Source organism: Rutilus rutilus (genome assembly GCF_951802725.1).
Source record: "Rutilus rutilus genome assembly, chromosome: 13".
Taxonomy (NCBI): Eukaryota; Metazoa; Chordata; class Actinopteri; order Cypriniformes; family Leuciscidae; genus Rutilus; species Rutilus rutilus.
Window position 1 is genome coordinate 10,813,061 of NC_140218.1, and position 22,883 is coordinate 10,835,943.

Consider the following 22,883-nt stretch of genomic DNA (forward strand, 5'->3'; position numbering starts at 1 on the left):
TATGTCATTTTGGTGATCAAAGATGAGTTAAGGGATACAATTATTGACTACAGGGGGACAATAATTTGTTTAATCCCATTATTGATTATTTTAGTACTTTATTTGAGTATGTTTTATAAGAAAATGCTTTCAGTTTTTCAAAATTCCATGTTTAATTCAATGCTTTTTTTTTTTTTTTTTTGACATTTACTACAACTTCTGAGTAAGAATTGTTTTCATGAGTTTATGGAAGAATAGTTCACATAATGAACGGCATATGTTTGGTACAATTGATTATGTTTCTTTATCTTTGGTTCAGTAAAAGCTTAAGCATAGCATAACACGGTTACAGTCCTCGTCTAATTTCCAGTTGGACATCAAAAAAAGCAATGGCGTGCAGTTTAGGGATTCAGGAATCACTCCATGTGAATCAGTTTCAGATTCACAGTGAGTGATTTTTGAGTCTGGGAGCCAGATGAGACGGTTTACCTCTTGTGTGAATAAAAAGTGTTTGCTTGATGCATTGTCAGGTCATGTTTAAAATACTCACTTAACCCTTCAGTCGCACTGGATAGAAACAGTCATTTGTTCGAGAGTCAAACCGTTTGCAAATTCTTGCTTGCGACCGGCAAGACGTCTCAATACAAAACAAGGATATCTATTTATTTGTTCTATTTCGCACAGCTCAACTAAAACATTTATTTTTCTTCTAAGAAATGACATATAGGCTTGAACATCAAAGCTCAGCCTAGATACTTCACTCATGTTGTTCTTTCATATTTCTCTACTTTTATCTTCAAATCACACCAATCCTTTTTACCTTATATAGATAACCTCGTCTCTCTCTCTCTCTCTCTCTCTCTCTCCCTGTTGTTTTTCACTTGGGCAAAATGTTGGACAAAACCTCTGTAAATCCTTCCAGCAGGTTCCCATATGAGGCAGCTGTGAAAATCTGCCTGGAATTTAACAAAGGAGAGGGAAAGCACTTCTAAAAATATTTGCAAAAGACACACAAAGTAGCCGTACACTAGGTATACGGTGTTAAATAAAACTTGACAGGACTAAAGGTTAGTTATGGTGAGTTTGTCTCCCAGTGTTTATTTTAGCCAGCTAACCCTCTCATCATTCTTCTTCACGTGTCGACGTCGACCGGCGCTTGTTTACTTGTTTTCTGTGATGCTTGCGTGTGGGGAAGCCGTAGATAAAACCTCAAGTCACTTTCATTTGACCATACAAGGTTAAGCAGCGAGCGCTGTGAAATCTCGCCCACGTTGTTATGGGTAACCCCGTCTTTGGTTTGGGTTAGTGCTAAACACTCTTTAGCCCACAATGAACCGCTCAAAGTCAAAGTGCAAAGTCGACTGGGTTTTTAAATATACAAAGTTGGCTGTTACCATGACAGCGTTTGCTAAGGAGCTTCTATGAGTGTCACAGGGTGTTACAACCAGATCTCCCAGACTGTGGAATTTGGGAGTTTTAATAGTGTTTCAAACTCCTCTAAAACAAAACATAAATGTGCTCTAGGTACAGTTTGCTGTGCAATTCGCTTATGACAGTCATTGTAAAAAATAAAATAAAAAATCCATAATCTATCAAACCAAAAGTGGAGCATAAATAAATTTGAATCCACTTTTAAGGCCAGGTATGGTCTGAATGCAAAAAGATCTGGCTTCTTTTTTACTCGTTGGTCCACTCAAAGAGGTCTGAGGTTATTTTATAGTGGACTTATGTGTGAAAACACCCTTATTTTCTTCTTCTGAATGCATTGGGTTTTATTTTTTTTTGTGGAAGCTTGTTTTTGCAGCTTAATTTTTTATGCCACTTTAATATATCACAATGTGAAGTTTTACCTCAATGTAATTCTCATAATTGCAACTTTTTTATTGTAAATGCAACTTTATGGTTTTTGGGTGCACCTTCTGTTAAATGTGAATGAATGAATTATGTATGGAAGCCTTTTTCTGCCCGGAGTTAAAAAATAACAATGAATTAATAATTTGATTTCTCATAATTGCAACTCCCAATCCCAAAATGTATTTACAGTTTGTAAAGTGAAGGAAAAGGAGGAAAACACTGTTTTTCCCACACTGCCGCAAGATCCCAGAAGGCAACATATGGAAGTCAATCTGTGGAATCATTCAGCTCCAAAAAAAGTACATTGAAGAGAGTTCAGTAAAACCAGTAAACGCACACCTGCCCGGCTTTAGATCCTCTTAAAGGTCTTTCTGTGCAGCCCTGCAGCTTAGAGAAGAGCCGAGCTTCAGGAATTATCATGGAAAATATGTGGCAGTGAAAAAAAGGATTTACATACCAAGAGCCCGACAGAAAGACTAACAATCCAGGATAGAGCGCACCTACGGGTGAGAGAAACCAGAAACGGGGCAACATTACAGTAAATATGCTGAAACGCCCTGATTTCCCAGTGATATCAGTTGCATCTGCCATCTACAGCAAGTCGGTGAAAGAGAAGAAAGAAGAAAAACACAATACGCCGTTACTCAACTCATATCTGGATTAAACTGACAGCCAAATGATGGAAAGATGCAGGTATAATATTATAGTTCTTAAACTTAAAGAGGCTGTATTATGACCTTTTTCAGTCATGAATTTGTTATTGGGCTCTACTAAAATAGATTTTCATGCTTGAATGTTGAAAAACACATTATTTTTCACATATTCTCCATTGTTGCAGCACCTCTGTTCCCAGTCTGTCAGTAACACTCTCTGTCAGACTCTATGAAGCCCCTCCTTCTGAGAAGCACAATGTGCTCTGATTGGTCGGCTGAACCGGTGTCTTGTGATTGGTCAAGCGCTTTAAGTGCCCGCCCCTTACCATAACTGCCAGTTTCAACACACTACTAATTAACTCAACCAGGCCCCGCCCCTTTATTTACTATATGCCTAGGGTGGGAATTATTTAAATGAGGAATATTGCCAGTTGGTGTGAGGTATTATATTTATTAAAAGTTTTCAAAGACAAACACGTTTCCTTTGAAATAACTTCCAACGAAATGGCACTGATGAATCGTTCACAATAAGACCAATTACAGCTCAATTTTGGAAAATGACAAACTCAAACTGAGATTGTGGGGTTTTGACTCGCGCCAGTGAAGGTCTGGTTAGGCTAATATGTCTCTATAGGAGATGGATGTGCTGAAATTACAGATGCCCTCCGACCCAATCCATTAAACCGGATTAAAACCAGATGAGCATGAGTGTTGCACGTGTGCTACATGTGTCTGTGCGAGTCTATCTACACGATTCCATTTGACAACGTGCAATCATGTGCTTGTAAGTGAGATGACCTGTTTTACGTCCGAATGCAACAGTAAACATTAGAAAATCCAATTGTTTTAACACTCTAAACAAATGCTGGGATGCTTCAAGCCTTGTTTGGGTCAAATATGGACAAACCCAACTGCTGTGTTTAAAAGTTTAATTTAAAAATGTAAACCAACGGTTGGGTTTGTCCATATGTGATTGTGACCCAAACATGGGTTGAAACAACCCAGTGTTAAAGGTATAAATTTATCCACTTTACCAAAACTGCTTGAATTTGCATTTGAAGTATAAGTAATGAAATCTAAATTGACAGTTTTTGCGATTTATTAATGCATGTTAGTCCAAACAATAATTAGTCTTCATAATGTTTTATCAAAATGTAAGAACTTGATCCAGTTTATCATCATCTCTCTCCAAGTCTTTTGTCACCTATTTATTTATTTTCCTCATACCTTCTTTAACTTGGAGATCCGAAAGTCAGAAATAAGTACAAAACTAAAATCTGTAAAGTCATTAAACTAAGAAATACTGTTTTTAAGAATATTTCTGGCTATCAATTGAAGAAAACCTTCAGTTTTGACAGACAAGGTGTGATTACCACATTTAGACGCTCTCCGAGTCTCTAGGCCTGGATTCTGTTCATTTAACACCGCCATAAAAAAAAACTGCAAATGTGATTATTATTACTAAGCTCTGAATAAACAGGTTTTACATACTTCAGGGACTCCAGGACCTGCCAAGTGTTCAATAGGTTAATAAGAAATTCCTGTGATCTTAAAGGCTTAAAGTGAGAAAAACAGAGACACACAAACAGTTCTGAGAAACCAAGAGAATGAGAGATTGTAACGAAAACATTTTTGTAATGAAAATGATTATGCTGTTCAAATATTTCATATTTTTATTCAGCAAAAATGCATTCAATTAATCAAAATCTTTCTATCCAACATTGATGATAACAATGAGAAATGTTTCTTGAGGATCAAATCATCATATTAGAATGATTTCTGAAGGATCATGTGACACTGAAGACTGGAGTAATGATGCTGAAAGTTCAGCTTTGATATAATATAATATAATATTTCATAATCTTACTGTATTTTTAACCAAATAAATGCATCCGAGTAAGAGACTTGTTTCACATGGATTGTACCAATGGACTCAGTTCTGAAAATGGCAGAGGAAAAACAAAGAGGTACATATGACGACTAAACATCTGTGACTAAAAGAGCACAATCATCTCTTCAAAGTCGACATGACAACTCAATTGACCGTTTGCTTTCTTAAAGGGACAATTCACCCCAAAATGAAACTTGTCATCATTTTACATGTCATCAAATGGAACTGAAATGGATTGTGAACACCATTTTTATGATGACTTTAACCATTTTTACTGTTATAAAGCATCTAAAAATACAAATGACGCTTTAAAACAGATGCTCAAACAGACACAACACTGCCCAGGCGAATCAAAACAACACAGAAAGGGGAAGCTCCTATTGGACGAGGCTGGATTACACGGATGCAGCATGTGTATTGTGATTCAAAACAGGCTGTGATTGGATGGAGAAGCATGTGCTGGCAGCCAATGGCCTCGTTTTGCATTGTTTGTTTGTGTTTGTGTGTGCGTGTGTGTGTCGTCTGTCTGTCAGAGCCCAGATTATTCCGAACCTTCTGTTAACAGTCGCACAAAGTCTGTCAGGGACTCGTCTGGTTTTCTCACCGTCTCTCTGGCTTCCAAACAAACTTTCTCTTGTGGTATTCCAGTGTGTTCCTGTGTCTGTCTCTTTCTCCCTGTTTTAAAGAGGTCTGAATGGACTGGTTCCGGAATATTCCAGTGAAACTATCCAAGCAAAATGATTTCATTGTTTAGTCCCATCCATTCTCCCTGGTGCCCTCATTACGATACAACCCTCTCACACACACACTAACACACACACACACACATAAACAATGCAAAACGAGGCCATTGGCTGCCAGCACATGCACATCATATATGCCAGCATACAAGCACTTGAACTTATCCGAATGTTGTTTGAAATATAAAGTCCACTTAATATTTCAACCCAAAATCAAAAGAAATAAATTCTAAATTATATTTTGCATAAAGGCAAAATATAAAATATATATAAGATATTTACGACAATTAAGCAAATTCTTATTAATGAAATGTGACACAATAATAATAATGATGATAATAATAATAATGGTAGTTTTGTTGTACTGTATATAATTGATGCTGAATAAAAAAAAAATTTTTTATCAATTTAATTCACATTACATATTTTTAGTGTGACAGAAAACAAAAATATTGTTTTACAGTAAATAATGATAAAGTAAATAATGATAATAATAATAATTATTATTATTATATTTTATTACAACATTAATAACAATTAAATAATAATAATAAAATATAAAATGTTCAGATAATGTAACAGTGATGAGAATTTGGGATGAAATGAGTCATAAAATAATATCAGAATCTAAAAACTTAAATAAGCTTAGCAAAATATAATTTCACTTTTTTTTTTGATTTGATGGGATGAAATATGACACAGACATGTTCCTTTCATGTTACATTTGTTTGTTTTTTTAGATTCATCTCTTCAGTCCTTGACATATGACTTTTTTTGACATTTTAACAAAACTAATCATTCTATTTTACATAAAGGATATACAGAGAGGTCATTTTCTTAAAAGGTTAAAGAGTTCAAACAGGAGAGGTATTAAGAGATCAGCTGTCAATATAATCAACAGATATAGAACAACAGGGTTATGCTTTATCCTAAAGATGATTCATTTTAATATAAATGGATAATAATGGATTTCAGTGTGTGTTGTAAAAAAAAACATCTCTCACTCTCTCTCTCTCTCTCTCTCTCTCTCTCTCTTCTCCACTCTGAAGCGGCAAAAATGCGACTTGGCAGCCTGGGCGCATCTTGCCTGGCAACACAGAGGGCAGCGAATCCGCTCCGCAATCCCAGCCAGGGTTTGTGTCCCGCTCCGCTCGTGGCAGCACAACTGACTCGGCAACAGTGCGAAGCTCCCAGACTAAACTGTGACAGGTTGAGTCAAGGTAGCCGACGGCCCAATCTGGCTGCAATTATGCCTACCACCTTCATCTGAAAATGAGCTGCTTTAACAAGGGCACTTATCATTTGAAAGAGCCTCCTACCTTCAAACGACGTCGACAAACATCTGCCCAGACCTTTAAAAATAAATTGTGAGGTTTGGTCCAATTACAATCTGATTTCACCTTATTTGCCTGCACCCTTAAACAGGCGTTTTATGGGTCTGCTTTTCTCCCTCATAACTTTCCAAGCACCCCCCCCCCCCCCCCCCCCCCCAAACAAAAACTGCTGATTTATCCCATCAAAACAGAGACGTCTGAAGGAAGTTTGAACATTGGTCTGTTTTTAAAGGTACGGGTTTTGTGTAATCTGGCACAAAGGTCTGCAGACGGTCAATTTAGCATGAGGAAACTTGAGGCACGAAGGCCTTGGTGAGGAGGAGATCTTTAATCACGGTGGTTGGCGCACAAAACTGTTTGAGTGACTTGAAAAGACCAGCTCTACTGTTTCCTGAGAAGATATCTGATAAGTTTAGATTAGTTTAAAAGTTTCAAGTTCGCTAGATTATCTTTTGGCGTTGGATAATCAGCTGACTCACTGATTTAGAGAGGTTTCTGGGTGGTTTCTACAGTAAACGTGTGTCTGTACTTTCACCACAGGCTAATGGAAGTTAAAGTGAGAGCTCAGGAGCGTATCTGCAAAAAAAAAATAAGAAGAGGATTACAGATGAGACTATAAGAGACAGAAGCGAGAGAAAGAGAGATTGTGTGAAGAAAGAAATCTATGGATTATTTTCATGCTCCAACACACTAAAAATACTTTCAAAAATGCATTTTGTTCTTAAAACACACTATTATCAGAACATAAAAGAAAGTTTGCAAGTGTTATCGTAAAATTGCTTCACACCATAAGCTAAAAAGGACCATAAAAAATATAAAATTACATTTACAAAAATGCTAAATAATTTTTTTTGTTTGCACTTTACACATTATTTTTTCATATATTATTATATATAAAATTATGCATTGTTATGCAATATTGAATATTATATATAATAATTAAAAAAAAATATATATATATAAAAAAAAAATGTAAAGCATGCATGCATTTTGCATGAACATTCGAATAATGCATGAAATAATGTATATTTTCTGGGCAAAAAAATATCATATCAACGCTGTACATCATTTTGTGTGTATATATATATATATATATACACACTATATATATGAGCTAAAAAAATTTATTAGGCTTATATGTTGTCTGTATACATTAGCATGTCCAATTTATTATTAATGGTCATCTTGCTTTCTAGACTTTCACATTGCCATGAAAACATGCATATCGGTCGATCACTACTTGAATTGAACAGGAACACAATGAATTCCCATACTGGTTTATATTGGTTTAGTTAGTGGACCTGTATAGCCATACTGTACACATAACACTTAGCTGGTGAATCGTCCACAGTGTTAAAGCTGGTTTACTATGGAAGTCTTGGTAGTGCAGGTTTGGTGCTGTGATGCAGTAAAGCATTTACTGATATTGCTGGTAGACCAGTGAAAGATGTCTGACTAAATGGTTAAAGCGATGCTGTTGTGTTTCACAGAAGAATTACAAACCATAAAGGTTTGAAGCAACATGGTAGTGAGTAAATGATTTGAGTGCACTGTTCCTTTAAGATGCTCAAGCATGCACACTTCAAACCACCTCTCACAGCCACAGCGCTCCGCTCGAGGAGAATTCAGAGAAAGGTAAATATTTGATGCCTGAACGGCTTGTTACTTCTCCTCCACGAGAACAGGCATCTTGTGTGGGCCACCATGAGTTCCAGCAGAAACACCACAGCCACAAACGCTTCTCAGCCGCTGTTTTAAGAAGACTCTTCACTCTTAGAGGAAAAGTTCTATATAGAACCTTGAAGAGTTCCATCAGGCACATCATATATAGAACATTTTAGAGGATCCTATCATGGGATCATTTTATGGATTTAGTTTTAATTAATTAAAATACATTTAATTTAATTGAATTAAGTGTTATGAGTTAAGCAGCTTGTATGCATTATTAAAAAAAAAAAACATTTTAAGACATTTCTCATTATATAAAAACTTCTTTTTTTTTGGGAGGGCACAAAGGGGTTCTTTAATATTGAGTCAAGAGCCCTAGGGTTCTTTATAGACCCCCAATGAAACTTTTTGGTTGGGAAGCAAAACATGATCAAGTCATCTGACCAATCAGAGCAGAGTAGACCAATCACAACAGACTGGACCATCTGACCAATCAGAGCAGAGTAGACCAATCACAACAGACTGGGCCATCTGATCAATCACAACAGACTGGGCTATCTGATCAATTTAGAAAATAGTAGACCAATCACAACAGACTGGGTCATCTGACCAATCAGAGCAGACCTGTTGTAGAAGACAAAATCAGGAGCCTTTAAAATAGCATAATAGGAGCACTTTAACATTACTGGAAGAACGTTTGTTCAGAATAAAGTTCTGTGGACGTTTCCTTTAGGAATGAATTAACCATTCCTTTAAGACAAAAACAAAGTGCAATCCTCAGGTAAAGAAAAATCACCCCATTTCTAGCAAAACAAGTGTCATGCCAAGCACCACATAAGGTCTGGCCAGAGAGATTTTAGGCCTCAAATAAATGAGAGAGGCTTCGGTCATGCTAAATTAGATTCTGCATACAGCAGAAATGTGGCTTATTTCGTTTTCTTTCGCTGTGGGAACTGAGTTCTGTGGGTAATACGGCTCCACGGGTATGACATCAGAACAGAGAGATCCAGAGAGACGGATAGATAGATAGATAGATAGATAGATAGATAGATAGATAGATAGATAGATAGATAGATAGATAGATAGATAGATAGATAGATAGATAGATAGATAGATAGATTCACTGCAGAAGATTTGACTGAGTTACATTGAAGAGTGTTAAAAAGAAAAGAAGATGATGCCAAAAACAGAAAGTGGAGGAGAGAAAAAAGCAGCACAATCAAAGCAGATAATGGTTTTGAGGAATTTTTAGAGTCATTCTGTGTACATAAAGAGAGAGAGAGAGAGCGAGAGAGAGAGAGATGGAAAGAGAATATCCCGTATGACAGCACTGAAAGTGATGTCAGCGATCCTAATAACATTAGCATGTAACGAGGCCGATGACATCACAATGAGCCCCTCAATCAATCACATCCCACTGAACTCTAATGGAAATCTGATTGGATTGCATAATCGGCACTATTACCCAAATTCTTTTTTTTAAAATCCTGTAATATTTTTTAAATAAAACACACAAAAAAGGAAAATATAACATATTTTTGTTTTGTTTTTGTAATTTTTACACAAAAAAAAAAAACTACAGTAAATGCTACAGTAAAAACAAATTGGTTAACTGTACGTTTTTTAACGTAAATTTAACAGGATATGTTTTACAGTAATTTTTGTGCTTGTTTTGAATTAGAAAAATGTCAGATTGATATTAATGGTACTATGGTATTCAGAACGTTGGGTGAAGTAATATATTTAAATGAAAATAATGTTGCAATGCAAAACAAATGTACTTAAAGGAATCTTTAAGCAAAAAAAAAAAAAAAAAAACATATATATATTTTATTATTAATTTTATTTAGGGGTCAAAAATGTATCAGACATGTTTTGTGAGATAAACTATGGCCATGTGGGCCGAGACGTTCACTGTGGAAAAATGAAGCGTCATCGGATTGTGTCATCAGGCCTGAAATAGTCTTTCCTGAGAGGATTTTCTGATACATCTCAAGAAGTTGGAATGTATTAAATGAGAGTATTATATTCAGCTCCACAAAAACAGCACAAGGACTGACCTCATCTAAGAAGTTCTGCTGAGGAGCATAAGTTATGTGGGGATTGATCTATAAAAGTTTCATTCTCATTCTTTTCCCTCTGTCTTTTACTTTTTCAAACTCCTTTAAAGCTAGAAGTTAAGAGGCTTATGAAATGAAAATGAAAGTTCATTGAGCACAAATGCATAACACAGTGAGTCACTGATTTTGACGTAATGTTCTCAGAGAAGATCTGCAAGACATTTCAGCCAAATAGGATGAACCCCGCACACGGATCTGACAGCCCCTGATGTCATATATGATTAAATTAACTTCACATTTCAGGGATGGACTAAAATTACTCCGCAATACAAAACAGGGGCAGGATTTTCATGTCAAATGTAATCCTACTCGTTCTGTGGATTTGAGATCTAAAAAAAAACAAAGCATGAGTGATTATTAAAGCTCCTTGGAAGCAACCCATACACATGGGTTATGCTGATTACATTACAGACTGTGTCACAAGAAAGGCAGCAGGTCCTTCTGAAAAGCCATTTCTGTTCTTCAACTAACACTGCCCCTGCTCTACGGGGTCATGTGGAGGAGCAGTGGAAGATTAAATGAAAACATGTAGGGCAAATCTCATGAAAATTGTGAATCACAATGCAAAAAAACATACATTTTAATAAAATATAATAACATTTCCTACCCAAATTCTCATTTCTGGCATATTTAAAAAATAAATAAAATAAAATAAAATAATGATTTATATGATTAAATAGAAATTACATTTATATTAAATATGATTTCGGTGTAAATTTTGACCTGCACGTATTTTATTTTATTTTTTTATTTTTTTGTTGTTGTTGTTTTTTAGTTTAAGATTCGCCTTTTATAGATGCTCAGTACGGTTGGGAATCGAAAATAATTTCCAATTCTGGAATCGATCAGGAATCAGATACTTGTTATAAAATAAAAAATTCGATTCCTCTTATCGATTCATTCGTGTGCATTTTAATGTGATTTTAAGCCATTGAAGCGCAAGAAGACTCACCTCTCATACAGTGTGCGATACTGAATTGAGTTCTCTTTCACGTCTTCTTGCGCTTGAATGGACAAAAACACTAAACTGTCGAAATATCCTTGTAAACACAGTTTTGTCTTAAGTGAACGTAAAAAGTTGAGAAAGAAAGCTCATGCGTAACAGTATATCGGATCTGTGCAGTTCTTAAAGTGACAGGACCTAATATTCCTGCTGAAGTCTGAGTAACTAACATTAATCAAACAGCAAAAGACAAAGAGAAAATTCACTCGTTGTTCTTGACTGAATAACTTCTGTAACTATATTCGTAATGTATATTTTATTTATAAAGTGCAGTGTTATTTTACATTTGATTACAGTTTATATACCCTGAAAATCTTAAAACACTGTTTATTTCATTCGTATCCTTGTTCAGTTGTATTAATTTGTTTATTTGTTCTTATTTAATTACTGAGTGTTTACTTGTCTTTGATAATGCTTCATATATATTAGTTAGGCTAGGTTTTTTTTTGTGGTATTTTTAAACAATAGGCAAGAAACCAACAAATGTTTTGCAAAAAGACTTTGAATAAATGTGAATGATATCCATTTTATTTATTTTTTACTAGGAACCAATCAGAATCGGAATCGGTCAAATTCAAACTCAGTTCAATGTAGTGCCCAAAAATACAGCAGAAGCCATTGTGACCCGGGTGGGTGGGTACTAATGCTAATGCTAATGCTAATGAGACCAGTCTGTCAGGGTCTGGACGAGCACAGAAAACCAGAGCAGATTACAAGGATGTGACACAAAGAGACTGTGACCCCCAAAAAGAGATTACAGAGAGAATGAGGTGACAGAGTAAAACACACAAAGAGCACAATGATCATAAAATCTGTTGCTCAATATCTATATATATAGTTCAAATATATCTATTTTAACTATATATGTTTTTTTAACTACATTATTTTTTCATTTAGTAGTTATGCTTAACTTACCGACAAATAAAGTCAGTTTTTACTCAGAAAATGTTTTTCTCACAAAGCAAAAAATAGTGCATTAATACTGAATTGAGTTCTCTTTTGCGTCTTCTTGCGCTTGAATGGACAAATACACAAAATTATGTCAAAATACCCTCATAAACTCCGTCGGTTTCGTCTTAAGTGAACGAGAATAGCTGAGAAAGAAAAAGCATGTGTAACAGTATATTGGATCCGTGCATTCTACATTCTTACTGTCTTTCTATTAGAGGAGTTTTAAGAAGAAGAAACAAACAAACAACTGAGACAAAGTTAATAAAACATAACCGAGAGTACAGAGAAACTTCTCAACAATAAAAATGTCCCTATGGGTGGTTGTGTGAGCTACAGAGAGCATTGACATTTCCCCAACCTGTTAACTGATCCTCCAGGCTCGTTCCCTGAGTGTGTGTGAGCCGTGAACATGAGGAGGACGTGTGCTTGTTGTGGAGCTGAGAGCGTCTCATTCGGCGGGAGACGGAGATTACAGGGAGAGCCACGCGTGCACACGCCGCCAGACGAGGGGAGGACTCATTTGTTCCCATGGAGACAGTGCAGGGAAAGTCGGGACCTCCAATAGGGGCACATGCTGGGTGGGAACGTGCGGGAAGGGAGGGGAGAGTCTCTTCCAAAATCTGCCATCAGCAATATTACACGCGTGGTAGCGTCTCACAGTTTCCCCTCTAAGCATCCGTGATTATGTTAAGCCACTCTAACACATGAGAGAAAGACAAAGGCTGAACATGTGGCTCACTGTCAACTCCATAGAAATATCTCTACTGATCGTAGAGTCCAAATCCAGGTGCACATGCTAACACATTCTGGGTGTTACAACAACAAATCATATCCATAATTCAGTCTCGCAAAGTAAGAAATGACATATACATTTCTGTGTAAAAAGTACTAAGTTGTAAAGATACCAATCAAAATTTAACTCAATTAAAGGTACCTACCCAAAAATACTTGAGTCAAAGAAGTATCCATATTTAATTATACTTAAAAATGTAATTAAAGTTTCCTAAGCTTTTTAAAACGACTTTTAAAAACAAGAGGCAGTAATATATTTTCTCATTTTAGTGTTTTTGATGAAAAAATGTCATACAGAAATCTGCCAAGAATCACACGTTCACCAATGGTATAAATTAAGTTAAATTAAACTAAAATTATTTTAAAATGTAAATTATTAAAAAATATATATATATTATAATAATAAAGATGAAAATTTATAAAAAAATATTAAAATTAATAATTTATTACAATTATTAATATTAAATTAAATTAAAGTTTTAAAATAAAAAAAATGTAAGTTAAAATTACATTATTTTTAAAAATGCCAAAAATAAAAACAATGGTTTAAATTAAGTTAAATTAAAATTCATTTAAAAATTAAAGTTAAAATGATATTATAAAAAATATATATATATATATATATATATATAATAATAAAAATCTATGAACAATGAAAAAATAATTAAAATTAAAGATAAAAAATAAAATAAAAGTAAAGTAATTTTTTTAAACAAAATTAAAATTAAACTTAAAGTCAAATTAAGTATATGCAAAGACAGAACATGAAACCTTACACCCAGCATAAATCCCTACACAAATACTCAGAGAACACAGGCAATTTTGTATAAAATAAATTGAAATATACATGTCAAAAAACGACCCTCAAAACTACATATCTTCAGAACTGAAAATAAGTGTATACTTGCTCACATGCGACCACATACTAGCATACCCTTTGTTTCAGATTCCTCCCTGATTGATTTAGCAAGCAGTTTTTTTCACATTAAAGCTCTTCTATCTCTCTCCCTCTCCAGCAGACTCTGAGTAAATATCCATCAGTGCTGTAAAGATCAGCAATAAAGTCATTAGGCCAGTTAGCTGACAAGTAACCTCCCTGCAAGACGGTTATAAACACACCTCGCTAATGCTAACCTAATCAACAGTCATAAACACAATCAATGACATCTATAAGCACCACAGGGCTCTGACTGCGCCGTAACCTGCATCTTTAACTGGTTTAGGGTCTCAGATAATGACAGGCCAGCGAATGACAGGCACGGAGAGGAATGTGAGTGGACATGGAGAGTTAGGAAGTGTGGGACATTGCTATTAGAAGTGCAGTTCTCAAGTGCTGACATTAGCCATTTACTCGTGCAGATGTCAACACTAAAGGTAAAGACACCAGTCTTATAGATTACAGATTTCATGGAGCAAGTGCTTCCTTATCTGACAATGACAAATAATGTAGATATGCGACTTGATTAAAATAAAAATGATAGAAAATGTCATAGAAAAGTAATACATTTAGATAAAAAGACTACAAACACAATGCATGAAAGGCAGCAAATCAGTGTGACTGTTGTTTGTTTTCTGATTGCATATTAGAGGAAAAGGACAAAGTATTTCAACATAAAAATATCATCACACACCATGCCTTCAAACTGAGTAATCGAGATTAATCGCATCTAACAGAAAAGTTTGTAAATATATACTATATATATGTGTGTGTGTGTGTCCAAATCAGTCCAAAAAGCATGCACCATAAGAATTTACTTAAATTAACTGTATTTCATCTAATTGCCAAAGTAACATAAATTTCATCCATATTAAAACCAATTAAAAATAATTAAAAATAAGCATTCAGACATTTAAAAAAAATAAGACAAAACACAACACAACAAACTAGTGTTGTCAAATCAATTAATCACATCTATATGTGAATATATATATATATATATATATATATATATATATATACTGTATATACACACACATTTATATATTTACAAAATTCAATGTGATTAATCAGTTTGATTTAAGAACCATTGCATGATGAGATAAACTTCTGTCCTCTTAGTTGTGGTATAACTGTTGTGTTAATGCTCTACTTAGCAAGTCTTGCCATATGGATAATTAATTAGCAGTTCATTTGACGTCCGTAGAGATCTCTCAGCTCGCTGAAGTCCAAAAGTTGTACACAATTATTAATTTACGAGTATAAACCAAATTCTATTTGCACACACAGTTTGCAGAGTGCCACACTTTTGACCCCCACGGTGAGGAGTAAAAACATTTGCTTATGTTTCATAGTTCTGGAAATGTGCATTACTTCCAAAAGTACCATTGTATTGCATTGTTTTTTGAACATGGAGTCTGCGAGCATAAAAAACTGAAATCCCATCTGTACTACAGTAGTGCCATCGCATTTATTTGCCTTCACATTTCTGATTATGATTCATTATTTTTCAGTCTCACTCTGTTCCCTCTAAAATAAATAAGCACAATGTCCTGTTTATTTCTACGGAAGTATTCAACGCTAAACAAACACTTGCTTGTGGAGAACCGGCTTTGGTTCGCGTGAACATCAGCAGCTGCTGAAGATGAGGCAGTTCTGACTGTATAAATCTCAACACGTGCAAACAAATCAATGAGTCCAGATCAAAGCGAGCCGCTCCTCAGTCCGTTTCAGCACAAACTCGCTCATGCACTATGATTATATCATGCTCTGCTGGGATATATTGCTGTGCTTGTGACATTTCCAGCATTAGACTTGAGAACGGCCAAAGGATTCGCCCAATTGGAGTCAGTTACGCGCCTTAAGGGAGGATCAAGAATATAATGCATGCATCAACGCACACAATACAATAGTTTCGTGGGAATTTGCCTCAAATCAAAGTAGAAACAAGCATCAGCTTGAGGTGTGTGTGTGTGTGTGTGTGTGTGTGTGTGTGTGTGTACTTGTACAACTATCTTTGTGAGGACCAGTTTGAGTTTTAGACCATTGGAGTGAGGACAAATAGAGTAAAGTGAGGACATTTTGGCCGGTCCTCACTTTCTGAGAGCCTTTAAAGGTGCCTTGTGTAAAAATAAATAAATTCATACTCCACATTCCATACCAGATGGGGGCAGTATACCTCCAGAAAGTGAGTTGGTCTACACTAGAGTATGAATATCTTCAAGCTACTCCCCTTCACCTTTACCAGTGAATATGTTCATATTCGTTTTCTTCATATTACATTTTTATTGTTAGTTTGAATTACATTCATTTGACAGACAGCATTCGCTGATGTTGACCAAGCTAGCGCCAACGTAACCAGAGCTTCCAACTATCACGCATTAACCGTGAGACACGCAAACACTTTTCACACGCTCTCACCCCACACATCAATTTTCTCACGCACAGAAAAATCGCGAAGCAAAGAGGACACGGAGACCGACAGACTAGACAGAGCAGGTTAGTTATGATATAAAAAAAATCTCAGCTCTCAGATTCTGTCAATTTTATCACGCAATTCAAACAATAAATACAGTTTTGGCGCTTGTAAATGTTACACGACAGATCCCTAGCGCACGTAAACCGAACATCTCTACTAGCTAATAATAGTAAAAAAAACACGAACACTGAAATATACAGTAACGTTAGGTTACAACTTACCAAAATGTATTCCTCATACATAATATCGACCAATCAGTGTTTTTTATCAGCGTGAAGAGGTCAATAACATAGCTGGAGAACAATTATGTCAGATTTACCTCAGGAAAGCCATTTAATATAACTTACATAATATAGGTCACGTAGTTGGCAAGAAAAAAAGAGCAATAGAGATTGTGCTATGTGTACTATATTACAATACTGTATTTATGAACGTTATATACGTTTATCGAACAGCCTTCGATACATTTCTATGTTATAACTTCCCGAAAATCTACACAAACATATAAAACAAACTTCTAACGAAATACTAACAGCATCTTACTTACCAATCCAAAAGAAATGTTGCAAGTTCGGAGTCAAACCTCATTTTTTTCATGTCCATTAGTTGTCTCCAGCGATGGAAAGCAGTGCCAATGTTTACTCTGGTTCTGTTCCTTTTTTATCAGATTTTATTTGAATGTAGTGAAGCTCATTTTTTGGATATTTTTACCTCAATTTTTACATATGGCACCTTTAAAGGCCTGTTTGAAGGTCAAGACTTGGTTTTAGGGATAAGGTTATAATGAGGTTAAGGGTCGGTTTAGGGTCAGGGTTCGGGTTAGGCACTTACTTGTGATGGGTAAGGTTAGGGTAAGCGGCTAGAGATTGCATTGTGTCAATGAATGTCCTCATAAACATAGATGTGCAAGAAAGTGTGTGTTTGAGTGTGTGTGTGTGTGTGTGTGGGTTGTTGATGGTGACGTCAAGATAAAAACTCCGAAAAAGCTTTTGTTCTGGTCAAGATGCCAAGACAAACTCAAGTGATTCCATATATATATATATATATACTGTATATATATATTTATATGCTAATGTAGTAAAACAAAAAACTTGACTTGATTTGCATGGGAAGCTCTTTTCTTTTAGCTCCTGCCTCAACTTTCTGTTTCAATAGGAAATTCTGCTCCCGGCAGGGTCAGCCGGCTAACAACCATGACATTTGCTGAGGACATTTCTAAAAGTCTGTTTACAGCACACATAGCCAGACTGAATAGCCCAAGTTTGCTAATATCAATAGTTAGGCTCACTGGACGGGAAAACGAACCACCAGTCAAAGATGTCGTATGTCATTAAAGGATCAGAACAAGACAAGCAAAACTAAGACAATCCAGTGAGAAAACATTGTTTATGGAATTAAAAGGCCTAAATGATTTATCTTAATCAGTTCTATTGCAGTTTGAGTTTCCAAAACAGTTTGACAAGACATCGCATATCACAATATCCAGTTGCTTGTCAAACAATGAAATATTTCCTGGAGTTTTGATTGCAAACCCAGCAGAGATTGTTGATAGTTTCACCTCACACACACACACACACACACACACACACTGACACAAATCACAGTACCGTTTTACCACACAGATTGTTCTCGAATGATCACATGACTCTGTGTGATGTGAAACCCGAGCCTCCGAGGCCAATGTTTGGAGCCAGTCAGGCGATCCCTTCTGCACTTGTTGAATTACGACCGAGATGAATTACGTGGGAAGGAAGAGATTTCAGGAGAAATGGCATAATCAGGAAGAGATCTCTCACTGTTTGTCATGCCCCACCACAGGTACCTTGAAATCCATTTTCCCGAGAAAGACAGGTCGACGGCAGGGATCCTCGCACGCTGCCAACCTCTGTCTAAACATCTCAGGAATCATTAACTTACATCCGTATTTCCCAGAAGGAATTTGTTTATTAAGTAAAGGTCTGGCTAAAGTATCACCACTACCTGGGCGCCAATGCAAGTATACTGTATAGCCCATTAAAGTCAGAAACGACTGATTGACCGCTTCCCTCAAGCCAAAACTTAATCGAAGAAGTCAAGAAAGAGTAAAGCAGCTGTTAACCATTGACTATGGGATTCCAGTGCAGGAAATTGAAGGGAGAATGGGATCAGGACAAAAAGCTGGACTTGAACTGCATGACTTACTGTACATGTGCACCATATAGTGTCAATGTGTCAATACCACTGCTCTAACAAGATATAACCCCTTGTTCAACTTAGTCAAGTTTTCTTTAATGCAACAACAGCAATTTAGCGTTTCATAAAAGCATCGTCTCTACAATTAACTTCGGTCACAAGGCTTTCATCTAGAAAGACCTATTTATACTGGGACAGAATCATGTGTGTGATCATATTAAAACATGTTTTCTCCTAAATTAAATGATCAAACTATTAAAGAATTATTGCACTAAACCGAAATACTCATTATATTTCGTAATATATCATATCTCATCAATGCATCATAAATACTCATACTCAACATATTATCTGGAAAATATGTTCCTAAATTTGTATTTTTTATTAATACAGATTAATTCATTTTTATATTATATTATATATATAACATATAATATATATATATATATATAATAGATTTAAAAAAAATAAAAAAAAATTAAAAAAAATAATATAATATATAAACATTTTTAAATACATAAAATAAAAATTAAAAACATTTTGGATATACATTTTAGTGCTCATTAACATCTTAAGTTAACATGTAAACCATCTAAGAATTATATATATTTATCATGAAATTTATAAAGAAAAAAAATATTGTGTTTATATTTATATATATATATATATATATACACACACACACATACACACACACACACACACACATACATACAGTATATATATTTCAGTGCTCATTAAAATTTTAAGTTCTATAACATTTTAAATGTATATCAATAATACAAATAAATATATTTTGTGTGTGTATATATAAAAGATATCGAAAATCATTTATAAAATCATATAAAGTTTCACATTTCCTTCAGATCCCCCAGTTTAAAACCCACTGCCCTATGATAATAGAGACTGTTGTGATTGAACTAGGTCAAATGTTCACAGCAGAAGTGAATGGTGACCACAGGAGCCCTCCTCAACCCCTCATCAAACTGTAAGGTGCTTATTATTGTAATCCGCCCGCTGAGGGGCCGACGGGAGGATATCTAGAGCAATGGGCTGAGGTGGGTCATTGTTTTTGGGGGCAAGAGAGGACCTTATATCCCCCACCCCATATCTGTTTATCGGTTTCGCTTGCAATCCTATTCTCAATCTTTCTGTTTTTCTGTGCCAATTCCAGTCGTTGTTCTGGCCGGGACCCAAAGTCAACAGTATTCACAAATCACACATCAAGGAAGCTTGTGTCGCCCTTCAGTCAAACAGTGTTTTAAGATATCAACTTGATGTGACTTGTTCACTTGATCAGTGGAAACATGCAAACGAAGTCAATGAATGAACAAATAAACAGGTAGTGAGGTAATGGGATTATGTAAAACCTGTAGTGCACTTTCTAAGACTGGTTTCAATTACACTGTCACACCTCTTACACATGAACACACTTTCCAGACCTGATCAGGCCTTCGTAGATCAGATTAGACCCTCAGATTCCAGACCAGACCCAGCTGAGATCAGACGTGACAGACGACCCAGAGACAGGCAGGTTGAACTGCTCTGTTAACCCAACACATCAGCCATCTGTGCGGGACAGATGGGACCCCACGCCCCCCTTTAGCCCGAGGGGACTTTCAGTGGCATTCTCCCACACTTACGCTCACACACTCTCGGTTATGAAAGGACGGGAGGACCGGGAAGACAGAAACATGAGAGGAGATGAAACAAGAGGTTTATTGGAAAAGGAGGGAAAATCAGTAGATTCCAAACAAAAGCGAGTTGTTTCATTATGTACTTATAAAAGCGCAAACTAACTTAGTTTCGGCTTGAAATAAATAATCATTAGACTGATTATTATCTTATTAAAGGTAAAGTGTGTAATTTCTGTCTGGTCAAGATTCTCAAACAGTTTGTACGGATACTTTAGTTTAAGCGCTGACAAAAAGCCTTTTAAAGGGCCTCTATTATGCTTTTTCGAATATTGCCTTTTATGTCGTGTGTAATACAGTTGTTTGTAAATGTAATAGGTCTGCAAAGTTTCAAAGATCAAAGTGCAGATAAATTAAGTTACTTTTGCGAACTTTGGTTTATGACACGCGCTGAAAGCAGTAGACCAATCATAACAGACTGAGCCATCTGACCAATCAGAGCAGAGTGGACCAATCACAACAGACTTGGTTATCTTACGAATCACAGCAGAGTAGACCAATCACAACAGACTGGGCCATCTGACCAATCACAGCAGAGTAGACCAATCGCAACAGACTGGGCCATCTGACCAATCAGAGCAGAGTAGACCAATCACAACAAACTGAGCCATCTGACCAATCAGGGCAGAGTAGACCAATCACAACAGACTGGGCCATCTGACCAATCAGAGCAGAGTAGACCAATCACAACAGACTGGGCCATCTGACCAATCAGAGCAGAGTAGACCAATCACAACAGACTGAGCCATCTGACCAATCAGAGCAGAGTAGACCAATCACAACAGACTGGGCCATCTGACCAATCAGAGCAGAGTAGACCAATCACAACAAACTGCGCCGTCTGACCAATCAGAGCAGAGTAGACCAATCACAACAGACTGAGCCATCTGACCAATCAGAGCAGAGTAGACCAATCACAACAGACTGAGCCATCTGACCAATCAGGGCAGAGTAGACCAATCACAACAGACTTGGTTATCTGACGAATCACAGCAGAGTAGACCAATCACAACAGACTGGGCCATCTGACCAATCAGAGCAGAGTAGACAATCACAACAAACTGGGCCATCTGACCAATCAGAGCAGAGTAGACCAATCACAACAGACTGGGCCATCTGACCAATCAGAGCAGAGTAGACCAATCACAACAAACTGCGCCGTCTGACCAATCAGAGCAGAGTAGACCAATCACAACAGACTGGGCCATCTGACCAATCACAGCAGAGTAGCTCTCTGAAAGGAGGAGTTTAGAGAGACTGAATCCTTTATTGAACCGTTTCAGACACTGTGAGAGAAGAGCTGATGCTGTAATGTATATTTATGAGAAAACGAAAGAGTTTTTTGACCTTGGATGCATGTAAACTTATTGTAGGAGACATCAAAACATAATTAGAAACCTTTAGGGGCACTTTAATGTCAAATAAATTGCAGGCTTCACCTTTTAATGATTAATAAGTCATTAACTTTTGACCTGTGAACAGCTAAAACAGAGAAGTGCTTGATGAATGCAAATTATTATTAGCTAATTCATTCTTGTCTGTTTCATAACGGAAATAACAAACTGCCTGTAGAGTTAGGGTTAGGGTTAGGGAACCTCTCCTCTAGGATGACCCGAATGACTTTCTAATGTGAGCACACTGGCATCCCAGCCTTGACCCCCGCTGACCTCTACTAAGACGAACTATCCCCTTAAAGGCACACCAACAGTTCCCAAACTTTACAGACTTCCAGACTAAATAGACTCCATATTTAGTCTAATCAGCCCACACATAAATGAGGCTATGAGAGATAAAAAATAAAGTTTGTTCAATATGTCCAAACATACTGTACTTTATGTGTACACATAAACAACGCGTATTCAAGCTACTAAGTATCATTTATATACTATTATAGTGTGTATTTATATTTTAAATCATCTTTTATTTGTATATGTATATGTATATGTATTTTTATTTGAGTTATTTTTATTATAGGTTTTTTATAGAAATTTTATTAGCCTTCTACAACTAAAACTGATTTCAGTTAGTCTGCCAAGGCAATATTTCAATTTTCTTTTTTCATCTAATATTTATATTTTATTTTATTACGGGTATTGTTTAATTACCAACAATTTTCTTTAAGGTTTTCATCATGGTAGAGCAACAGTTCGAAAAGAAAAGTTAGTTAAAGTAAGTTAAACTGTTAACATGTGTATAGATAATAACTAAATTTTAGTTTCTAAATTCTATGGCACAGACAAAGTGCCATAAAACGGTCAGTAATGTAACGGCATCACACACACACACATGCATTTTAAATGTTTCATCAGCTAAACAATCAAACAAGGTGCACAATCTAAGGTGAAATACAGATGAGTTCTGGTTTGTGAAAACAGCTAATCTTTATAAATCCCTTTCGCTTTATTAATGAATGTGTTTCTATGGTATATAATTACACCCTCCGTCCATGGGAATAAACAACCCAAATCCCCCTGAGACATGTCCCAAACGTCAGGCCTCACACGTCTCTCTCCTCGGGCCGCCAGCTGCTCGACCGCTCCACACACAGAGAGAGAGAGAGAGGCTGGAGACGGTTGCAACATCAAACCTGCTTTGAATTAAACTTGCACAATCACA

The 22,883-nt window shown here is 36.1% G+C and overlaps 1 protein-coding gene across 3 annotated transcripts in view; it reads right to left on the reverse strand.

The window, feature by feature from the left end:
- The window catches only part of nhsa (Nance-Horan syndrome a (congenital cataracts and dental anomalies)), a 102,205-nt gene that overhangs the window by 53,222 nt on the left and 26,100 nt on the right, over window positions 1-22,883 (reverse strand). The gene's annotated exons all lie outside the window — the stretch shown is intronic.